The following is an 11,584-nucleotide window of genomic DNA, read 5'->3' as shown; positions in this document are numbered from 1 at the left end:
TACACCCAGGATCACCCCTCAGGGTGGAATCCCGCAAACTCTCCCCACGGTTTATAGGCCTGTTTCCAATCTCCAAAATTATTAGCCCCTCTGCAGTTTGTCTTCTGTTGCTCCGTACCCTTCCTATACATCCCACCTTTCACGTGTCCAGAGTTAAACCCACGTCTCACACCCCTTTGTCTCAGCCGACCGGCTTACACAGTGAGGCGTCTCCTGAAGGTTCGACATCGGGGAAGGGGGATCCAGTACCTGGTTGACTGGGAGTGTCCCCACCAGGGACATCCTGGACACATGCCTCATCACAGACTTCCAACGATGGCACCCTGGTCTGCGCCCAGGTAGGACGCCAGGTGGCGCCACTAGAGGGGGAGAGGGGGGTACTGTCACACCCTGATCTGTTTCGTTTGCCTGCCCCTGTTTTAGGATTAAATTTTCATTTCGTCGAACACTGTATGCATCTGGGCTTACATGAAACGTGATACAGATTACGGTGTGTTAATTGAGAGCCGCCCTATGGGACTCCCAATCATGGCTGGTTGCGAAACATCTTGGATTCGAACCATGATGTCTGTAGTGACGCCTCTAGCACTGAGAGGCAGTGCCTTAGACTGCTGCACCACTCGGGAGCCTGACAACAATTGTTATAAACTATACCAATCAAAAGACCACATCCTACAGATAAAAATTATATGTTTAGATACATGGAGTGTTTCTTTGGTCGATAATTAAAAAAGAGAGGTCAATAAAACCTTAAATAATTGATGGATTTATAAAAAAATCATTGGCATGTTGACACATGAGAGATTTGGAAGTTGTTTCTGTAATGAGTTATTTAACCTCTTACAACTGACCCTTGTTTAATTTTTTTTTTTACATTTTACCTTTATTTAACCAGGCAAGTCAGTTAAGAACACATTCTTATTTTCAATGACGGCCTGGGAACAGTGGGTTAACTGCCTGTTCAGGGGCAGAACGACAGATTTGTACCTTGTCAGCTCAGGGGTTTGAACTCACAACCTTCCGGTTACTAGTCCAACGCTCTAACCACTAGGCTACTCTGCCACCCCGTTTAGGCCCGGTCTCCCCCATATTTGTGATTTTTTTACATTTGGCTGAAACTTCTCTGTAAGGGTAAACTAATTAAGTAATTTAGAAAATACATATTGACTTGTATTTCCAAATCAAATCGTATTTGTCACATGCACCGGATACTACATCAAATGCTTACTGACATGATGACCACACCGCTCGTGTCGCATGCGCATTGCAAAATAAAGTTATACATACATGTTATTCAATCATTGCACCCACACTGCTCACACACGTCAAGGAGCCTCTATGTAGCCAGGCCCTAAATATCACAATTTATGACACTTGACACGCTGCAAGTCCTGCCTCTCCCATCTCCTCATTGGTTTTTAGGAGCCTATACCCACGTGGGTGATTGAAAGATTAACTGAGGTCCACACGCCAGTCCAGTGGGTAGTGGTAATGCACCTTAAAGTTGGCTGCTAAATGCCAAATAAGTCCAAAGAAGAAGAAGCCTGAATGAGGAGAGATTTCTAGAAACAAACTCAGTTTACTTTTTTATCTGTGGATTAAATTTCGGGGGTAGAGGACCTTGTGCATTTCATGTAAAATAACAACTCAATGTCTATATCCCAGGACAAATTAGCTAGCAACAGCAAGCAAGCTAGCTAAATTCCCCAAAACAGTAAGCTAGCTAGCTAAATGTTCATAAATTATTATTGCATTTCAACCTATCCCCAAATCAATATAGTTGGTTCAGAGTTTGTTTTGATATTTCAACATGCTTGTCCTGATCAGGTTCAACATGCGTGGGAGAGGGCTGGTCAGCATTACCAACAATGCAGTTTTAAGAAAACAGAGATTTAAAAAAAAAAGATTTATAAATAAACTAAGGTAAAATAAACAATAAAATAACAATAAGGAGGCTGTGTAGAGGTTAGTCGAGGTAATTTGTACATGTAAGTAGGGGTAAAGTGACCATGCATAGAAAATAAACAGCGAGTAGCAGCAGTATAAAAACAACTTGGGGTCAATGCAAATGGACTGGGTGGCCATTTGATGAATTGTTCAGCAGTCTTTTGGCTTGGGGGTAGAAGCTGTTAAGGAGGCTTTTGGCCCAAGACTTGCCGCTCCGGTACCGCTTGGTTCAGCTTTTATGAAAAGGTTTTATGGTAAAGTGAACTCAGTTGCACTACCACCACTGGCGAAACCAGCTCAACCACTCTTTCTCCATAGGGCGCCATACGCAATTTGAACAAATGTAGGTCAACAATTGCGCTTATATGAGTGACCGTGGCGCACGCATATTTGTTTGTGCTACTAATGATTCTAATACATAAAGACTTCACAAACAACTTCTTATTAAATCATTGTGAGAATTTATTTTATCTTCTGAACAAAGATAGGGCATACATTTCATGTTCAGCCTGTGTTTGTGTTCACCTTTTGTTGTATAGGCGCTTTCATAGGCCTACCAAAGTAAATAGACAAACATTTACACAACAGAAAACATCAATAATGATGCTTCAGTCACCTACGATAGCAGGTGTTAATATTTTCGGTACCTTAATACAATACCCTACTTATCCGAAACAGAAGAAATCAGTCACCAACACAATGTATTGAGGAAGTGAAGCGAGTGCACACCATAGAGATAGATAGAGGACTCATCATGGATATATATATATATATATATAATTTAGCATGGACATTGACATTTTTTATTTTACCTTTATTTTACTAGGCAAGTCAGTTAAGAACAAATTCTTATTTTCAATGACGGCCTAGGAACAGTGGGTTAACTGGCTGTTCAGGGGCAGAACGACAGATTTTGTACCTTGTCAGCTCGGGGATTTGAACTTGCAACCTTTCGGTTACTAGTCCAATGCTCTAACCACTAGGCTACCCTGAGGGCTTCCACCATTTTAAAGTAGTCAACTGGGTGAGGATTCCGATGATTTGGGTGCAATCATCAAATATAGGAAATAAAATGTACTACTTTAAAATGGAGATAGCTTCAATGGCGCTGCCCATGCTGTCAAAGAAGCTACAATGGCACAGATACAAAGATGAGTCCTCTAACTATATCTATGGTGCGCACTCGCTTCACTTCCTCAATACATTGTGTTGGTGACTCCGGGAATTGCTTTGATTTATTCCGTTTTGGATAAGTAGGCTCTTGTAATAAGCTACTGAAAATATTAACACCTGCTATCGTCGGTGACGGAAGTATCAGTATTGATGTTTTCTGTTGTGTAAATGTTTGTTTATTTACTTTGGTAAGCCTATGTGCATTTTAACTTTGAAAAAAAACTACCTGTTTAGGCCTATTAGGTGTCAAGTTCAGGTAGGCCCATTTAACCTATGCCTCATATTCATTGTTCAAGAGAACTGCGTATACAACATGTGTTGCGAAGCTGATAACTCAGCTTTGGGAGTATTTTTGAGCTGTCAAACAACCTGTACATACTGTTGAACTTTTTGTAAATAAAAACCTGTATTGTAAGGTTGTTATAATCTGATTTGCTCAAACCATCCTGACTAGACTGCCGGAACCAGTTACATCCTATTAACACATATGTCGTTTATGATACACAATGTGCTGTTCGACCTCTGAGACAAAGATATACAATTAGATTCTTTGGTTGTAGAAGCCATTGACAGAATGAATACAGCTTGCAGATGTCTGTTGAAGCATTCATCTTTGACTTAAACAATCTGATATTTGAGTGAACGTCAGTCAGTCGAGCCAATAGCCCCCCCCCCCCCCCCCCCCCCAATGTCCTTGAGTTTGAACAATTGGACCTTGAAGGAAGGACATTCCTCAGAGATTAGGTCAACATGACCCTCCACCCCCCGACACCAAAAAAAGCCCCTGCAGTATCTAACCACAACTGGACTAAAGGACTCCGCCTACGCATACGATCACAACCAACTAACCGGTGCCCCCCCCACATTGACTATGTGCCGGTATCATCCTGTATATAGTCTCGCCATTGTTATTTTACTGCTGCTCTTAATTACTTGTTACTTTTATTTCTTATTCTTATCCGTGTTACTTGAAACTGCGTTGCTGGTTAGGGGCTCGTAGGTAAGCATTTCACTGTAAAGTTGTATTCGGCGCATGTGACTAATAAAGTTTGATTTGACCCATTCCTTCATTTAGCTGCCGTCTCCATAAGCAGTGACAGTGAGTAAGTCACCCTACACCACCAACCCACACCACCCCTCACACTGTCTCAATCTGGAACACATCCATTACCACTGGCCATCCACTATTCACTGACTGAACATTTGTAACATCTTCTATTGCATGAAATGCTGGAACTGAGGGAGCTGCTTTTTTACCCTGACTGCCTAACAATAACATTTTTCCCTCCCTCAGACTACAGATGCTGGGTGTCTCTCTGAGGCGTGTGCAGCTAGTTGCTGGGCCATGAGAACTGTTGCTATGGAAAAAGATAGGGAACCAATCCAGATGAGCCAATACACAACTTACACAACTTCACATACATAACTTCTTTCTTGTATTTTGTATGTACTAGAAAACGTGACACACTAAAATAGCAATCATATATATATATATATATATACACACACACAGTTGAAGTCAGAAGTTTACATACACCTTAGCCACATACATTTAAACTCCTTTTTTCACAATTCCTGACATTTAATCCTAGTAACAATCCCCTGTTTTAAGTCAGTTAGGATCAACATTTTATTTTAAGAATGTGACATGTCAGAATAACAGTAGAGATAATGATTTATTTCAGCTTTTATTTGTTTCATCACATTCCCAGTGGGTCAGTAGCTTACATACACTCAATTAGTATTTGGTAGTATTGCCTTTAAATTGTTTAACTTGGGTCAAACGTTTCAGGTTGCCTTCCACAAGCTTCCCACAACAATTTGGGTGAATTTTGGCCCATTCCTCCTGACAGAGCTGGTGTAATTGAGTCAGGTTTGTAGGCCTCCTTGCTAGCACACACTTTTTCAGTTCTGCTCACAAGTTTTCTATGGGATTGAGGTCAGGGCTTTGTGATGGCCACTCCAATACCTTGACTTTGTTGTCCTTAAGCCATTTTGACATAACTTTGGAAGTATGCTTGGGGTCATTGTCCATTTGGAAAACCCATTTGAGACCAAGCTACAATGTCCTGACTGATGTCTTGAGATGTTGCTTCAATCTATCCACATAATTTTCCTACCTCATGATGCCCTCTATTTTGTGAAGTGCACCAGTCCCTCCTGCAGCAAAGCACCCCCACAACATGATGCTGCAACCATCGTGCTTCATATTATTTAATAGAACTCAGAACACTAAAATACAAAACCAACAAGAGAACAAAATTAAACCGAAACAGTACTGTCTGGTAACAGATACGAACAGAAATTAATCACCCACAACTCAAGGGGGAAAACAGGCTGCCTTAGTATGGTTCTCAATCAGGGACAACGATTGACAGCTGCCTCTGATTGAGAACCATACCAGGCCAAACACAGAAATACCAAATCATAGAAAAAAGAACATAGACTGCCCACCCAATTCACACCCTGACCAACTAAAACAAAGACATCACAAAGGAACTAAGGTCAGAACGTGACAGTACCCCCCCCAAAGGTGCGGCCGCAAAACCTTAACCTATAGGGGAGGGTCTGGGTGGGTATCTGTCCGCGGTGATGGCTCTGGTGCGGGACGTGGACCCCACTCCATCATAGTCTCGGCCCACTTAAGTGGCGCCTTGGAAGCGGCGACCCTCGCCGCCGAGCTCGAACTGGGGACCCTAGCGATGGGTCCCGAATGGACTGGAGATTCCGGCAGCACCGGACAGGCGGGAGACTCCGGCAGCTCCAGAGAGAAAGGCGATTCCGGCAGCTCTGGAGTGACAGGCGGCTCCGGCAGCTCCTGACTGACCGGTGACGATGTCAGCTCCTGACTGACTGGCGACTATGGCAGCTCAGGACAGACGGGAGACTCTGGCAGCTCAGGACAGGCGGGAGCACCTGTAGGGAGGAGACGGAGAGACAGCCTGGTGCAGGGGACTGCCACCGGAGGTCTGGTGCGTGGATGAGGAACCGGAAAGACCGGACCGTGGAGGCGCACTGGGGGTCTCGAGCACCGAGCCTGCACAACCCTACCTGGCTGGATGCTCCCCGTAGCCAGGCCAGTTCGGCGAGGTGGAATAGACCACACTGGGCTGTGCTGGCGAACCGGGGACACCATGCGTAGGGCTGGTGCCATGTACCCCGGCCCGAGGAGATGCACTGGAGACCAGATGCGCTGAGCCGTCTTCATGGCACCTGGCTCGCTGCCCACTCTAGCCCGGCCGATACGAGGCGCTGCGATGTAACGCACCGGGCTATGCATGTAATTTTTTATGTAATTTAATGAGAATGGATACAGAATACAAAAAGTACAAGAGAAACATAATTAAAACCAAAATAGTCCCGAATGGTGCAAACACTGAAACAGAAAATAATCACCCACGAATCACAGGTGGGAAAGGCTACATAAGTATGATTCTCAATCAGAGACAACTAACGACACCTGCCTCTGATTGAGAACCATACCAGGCCAAACACAAAAACACAACATAGAAAAAGGAACATAGACAACCCACCCAACTCACGCCCTGACCATACTAAAACAAAGACATAACAAAAGAACTAAGGTCAGAACGTGACACAAAGGATGTCAATTAGCCTATCAGAAGCTTCTAAAGCCATAACATAATTTCGGGAAATTTCCAAGCTGTTCAAAGGCACAGTCAACTTAGTGTATGTAAACTTCTGACCCACTGGAATTGTGATACAGTGAATTATAAGTGAAAAACTCTTGTCTGTACACAATTGTTGAAAAAATTACTTGTGTCATGCACGAAGTAGATGTCCTGACCGACTTGCCAAAACTATAGTTTGTTAACAAGAAATTTGTGGAGTGGTTGGAAAACGAGTTTTAATGACTCCAACCTAAGTGTATGTAAACTTCCCGACTTCAACTGTATGTATATATATGCTATAATGTATATATATAAAAAATATATATATACAGTGCCTTGCGAAAGTATTCGGCCCCCTTGAACTTTGCGACCTTTTGCCACATTTCAGGCTTCAAACATAAAGATATAAAACTGTATTTTTTGGGAAGAATCAACAACAAGTGGGACACAATCATGACGTGGAACGACATTTATTGGATATAACAAATCAAAAACTGAAAAATTGGGCGTGCAAAATTATTCAGCCCCTTTACTTTCAGTGCAGCAACCTCTCTCCAGAAGTTCAGTGAGGATCTCTGAATGATCCAATGTTGACCTAAATGACTAATGATGATAAATACAATCCACCTGTGTGTAGTCAAGTCTCCGTATAAATGCACCTGCACTGTGATAGTCTCAGAGGTCTGTTAAAAGCGCAGAGAGCATCATGAAGAACAAGGAACAAACCAGGCAGGTCCGAGATACTGTTGTGAAGAAGTTTAAAGCCGGATTTGGATACAAAAACATTTCCCAAGCTTTAAACATCCCAAGGAGCACTGTGCAAGCGATAATATTGAAATGGATGGAGTATCAGACCACTGCAAATCGACCAAGACCTGGCCGTCCCTCTAAACTTTCAGCTCATACAAGAAGAAGACTGATCAGAGATGCAGCCAAGAGGCCCATGATCACTCTGGATGAACTGCAGAGATCTACAGCTGAGGTGGGAGACTCTGTCCATAGGACAACAATCAGTCGTATATTGCACAAATCTGGCCTTTATGGAAGAGTGGCAAGAAGAAAGCCATTTCTTAAAGATATCCATAAAAAGTGTTGTTTAAAGTTTGCCACAAGCCACCTAGGAGACACACCAAACATGTGGAAGAATGTGCTCTGGTCAGAAGAAACCAAAATTGAACTTTTTGGCAACAATGCAAAACGTTATGGTTGGCGTAAAAGCAACACAGCTCATCACCCTGAACACATCATCCCCACTGTTAAACATGGTGGTGGCAGCATCATGGTTTGGGCCTGCTTTTCTTCAGCAGGGACAGGGTTCAATTTTGGTTAAAATTGATGGGAAGATGGATGGAGCCAAATACAGGACCATTCTGGAATAAAACCTGATGGAGTCTGCAAAAGATCTGAGTGGATCGGAGATTTGTCTTCCAACAAGACAATGATCCAAAACATAAAGCAAAATCTACAATGGAATGGTTCAAAAATAAACATATCCAGGTGTTAGAATGGCCAAGTCAAAGTCCAGACCTGAATCCAATCGAGAATCTGTGGAAAGAACTGAAAACTGCTGTTCACAAATGCTCTCCATCCAACCTCACTGAGCTCGAGCTGTTTTGCAAGGAGGAATGGGAAAAAATGTCAGTCTCTCGATGTGCAAAACTGATAGAGACATACCCCAAGTGACTTACAGCTGTAATCGCAGCAAAAGGTGGCGCTACAAAGTATTAACTTAAGGGGGCTGAATAATTTTGCACGCCCAATTTTTCAGTTTTTGATTTGTTAAAATCGTTTGAAATATCCAATAAATGTCGTTCCACTTCATGATTGTGTCCCACTTGTTGTTGATTCTTCACAAAAAAATACAGTTTTATATCTTTATGTTTGAAGCCTGAAATGTGGCAAAAGGTTGCAAAGTTCAAGGGGGCCGAATACTTTCGCAAGGCACTGTATATGCTATAATTGCAGTGATAGGGAAGTGTATCTATTTCCCTTCCCCCACAGTACATCTGTTGTCCAATAGATAGTGAGTTTGGTACCTTTATAAAGCTTTGGCAATAAAGACACATATTCAATGGAAAAGGATTTGCTTGTTGTATAGCCTATAGATAAATCCAGAAGAATAGGTGTAAGGGTGAGATGGTTATACTTTTATTTTGTGTGAACATGCTGAGCAGGAAAGCAGGTTGACTTTCCAGTTTCTAAGACCCGCTGTCTGTCACACTGTGGTTGGTGCAGTCCCACAGGCATGAACAATACATGTGTACATGCTTTCACAACCTGCCCTACTTCGCACACTATATAGCCATCACACTGCACCTGATACAGTCATGTTCTCAGAAGTGATCAGACAGATTGTCTCAACTAGTGCAAAGATGATTTGAACCATGCCATACTGACCCAAATGGTGCTTGCTGAGTAGTCAAAGCCAGCCATTATGACACACAAAAAAAGGACCACCTTCACTTACTAAACTCAGGCCACTGCACATACTGGTATTACCATCAAAATAGAGACAAACCCATGCTGCGCGCAAGGACCTTTCTGTACTCATTAGAGCGTGTTTGTGCGTGCAGTTAGCACTCCCACACGTCTTATTAACACGTCTAAAATCAGCAGCCGCCCCTCTGCACAGCTCCCTGAGAAGTTACCAGTCTGCATGGACAGGATGTTGTGGTTGTACTGGTAGCGTGCACTTCACACCAAGAGGCGAGAATGGAGACGCCATGACGTGAAGGTAAGAAGAAAAACAGAGGCACCGCTATGAGGGTGTGCAGTTTCCACCTGGGCCCAGGCCAACTTTGACCAGTGTCTAGATACTATGTAGCCACTATTAGTCTTGCTCAGTTCTTTAATCAACCTTCAGTTGAAGTTAAAGCAGGTACATTCATCTCAGTTATGAATGAGAACTTCCAATTTTGACATGGTCCCTGCGTCTAAGTTGATATAAAAGACGAAACCGATCAACATTGAATTATTCCATTGTGCCATAAAAAAAAAAAATGTTTTAGTGCCGTTATAGTACAATACAATACAGGGTACCACAGGCTAACCGCAAGGCAAGAATACAGAGGAAGTGTGCAGTTCCTCCTCGACACAGTCCAAAGGGTGTTTGCCTAACAGTATTCAGGCCAAGCACAGACACTGACGTCAGAGAGCCTTTACAGTACAGCCGCCAGAGTGTCCTGACCTAAAAGGTATAATAAAGTGAGAAATGGAGTCCTACGTCCCTTTGAATGAGGGCAGCTACAAAACACGAATCACTGTAGTTTCTTTGGACTTCAAAATAAAGACAGTGAACTGGCAGAGGGCAATAGTATGTGCGTCTAGTATATGAGGCGAGCTAAAGCCACGAAGACACAGTGGTAGAAGTAGTCGTGTCTTTATATTTACATATGCCTAGTTAAATCAAATAAATTAACATGGCAGATAAGCTTGGCTACACTACGACTGGCCTAGAACTACAGAGGTGTAAAAGATTGTATTTTGATGAGCTGTCACTTGTCCCATGTTTATGGTTAACATTGGCCAGCTTACTGCACCTTGCCAACTGCACCTTGCCAAATCAGGTGAGCGTTCTGAATTACGTCGTTCTACAAATAATTAGTCCGGTGGAAACGCTTCAAGAACCATGTAGCCTTTTTGAGACAGAACTTTCTTCCAGGGAGTCTCTTTCCCTCAGTCTGGGGAAAAACATGACTCAGGTCCTCTGATTGTTTCATGGTCAAGGTTAAAGTATGTCAACCTCCTTCACTGATTTGACCCATGAGCTAAAAATGACCGTCGATAAGGAGAAGTTGATCTTTAACCGAGTTAAGTCATTTTATTTCCCCTTTGTCTGCCCTTTGCTAATCTGTATCTCATCCTTACTAACACGGTTTCCCCTGTGATTCTATTGTGTGATTACAACAGGTACTTCATTCAGAACCTGTTCCCGTGTTATTCCTCTTTCTACTATAGATCTACTCTACTATTGATTGTGTAATATGTATTTAGCATGAACTAACACAACATCCAGGGCTCTGACCCAAACTTACTAGTTAAAAAAAAAATCCCCCACCCCCATCCAACTCCCTCTGCCCACAGCTCTCCCCTTTCAGCCAGCTGTGATAATGGCCACATTTAGAAATCCAAGGGCTGTTATTACTCACAGGCAGAAACACAAACTCACTCTGCAAACACTTGGCCCGAAGGCCTGGTATACAGAGTCAGAAAAAAATGCTGTGTTTGTCCCCAAAGGATGGCAAATAAGGGTTGTGAGGAGGTTCGGCTAGTGAATGGTGAACAACACCCTCCTAGCTCACAGCTGTGGGAGACGTACACCACAAACCGCTCCTTGAACAACCTGCAGAGCCACCCGCCTCTGCTCTTCCCTCACCTACATCGTGTTACACACAAACACTGCACACAGCAGGCTACATGAGGCAACAAGCTCAAACTTTAAAGCTACGAAGTATGAACGTCCGTCTAAGAGTATGTGTGGGGTTATATGTGTGTGTACGGGTGAGAGGGAGAGTGAGAGAGATGGATATGTAGTTAAGACATGCGGCCTGCAGAGAAGGTGAATTAAAACGTTCTAATGGCGGTCAACATTGTAACCAAGCACCAGCTGGTGCACACTCAGATGTTTAGTATGTCCCCATTTGTATTGTGGCTGACGGACACTGAGTACACCAAACATTAAGAACACCTTCCTAATATTTAGTTGCACCCCTTTTTCTCTCAGAGCAGCCTCTATTCGTCAGGGCATGGACTCTACAAGGTGTCGAAAGCGTTCCACAAAGATGCTGGCTCATGTTGACTCCAATGCTTCCCACAGTTGTGTCAAGTTGGCT

Source organism: Oncorhynchus gorbuscha, linkage group LG13, assembly GCF_021184085.1.
Source record: "Oncorhynchus gorbuscha isolate QuinsamMale2020 ecotype Even-year linkage group LG13, OgorEven_v1.0, whole genome shotgun sequence".
NCBI classification, from domain to species: domain Eukaryota; kingdom Metazoa; phylum Chordata; class Actinopteri; order Salmoniformes; family Salmonidae; genus Oncorhynchus; species Oncorhynchus gorbuscha.
The sequence above is the reverse complement of the archived record's forward strand: the minus strand, read 5'-3'. Positions refer to the sequence as shown.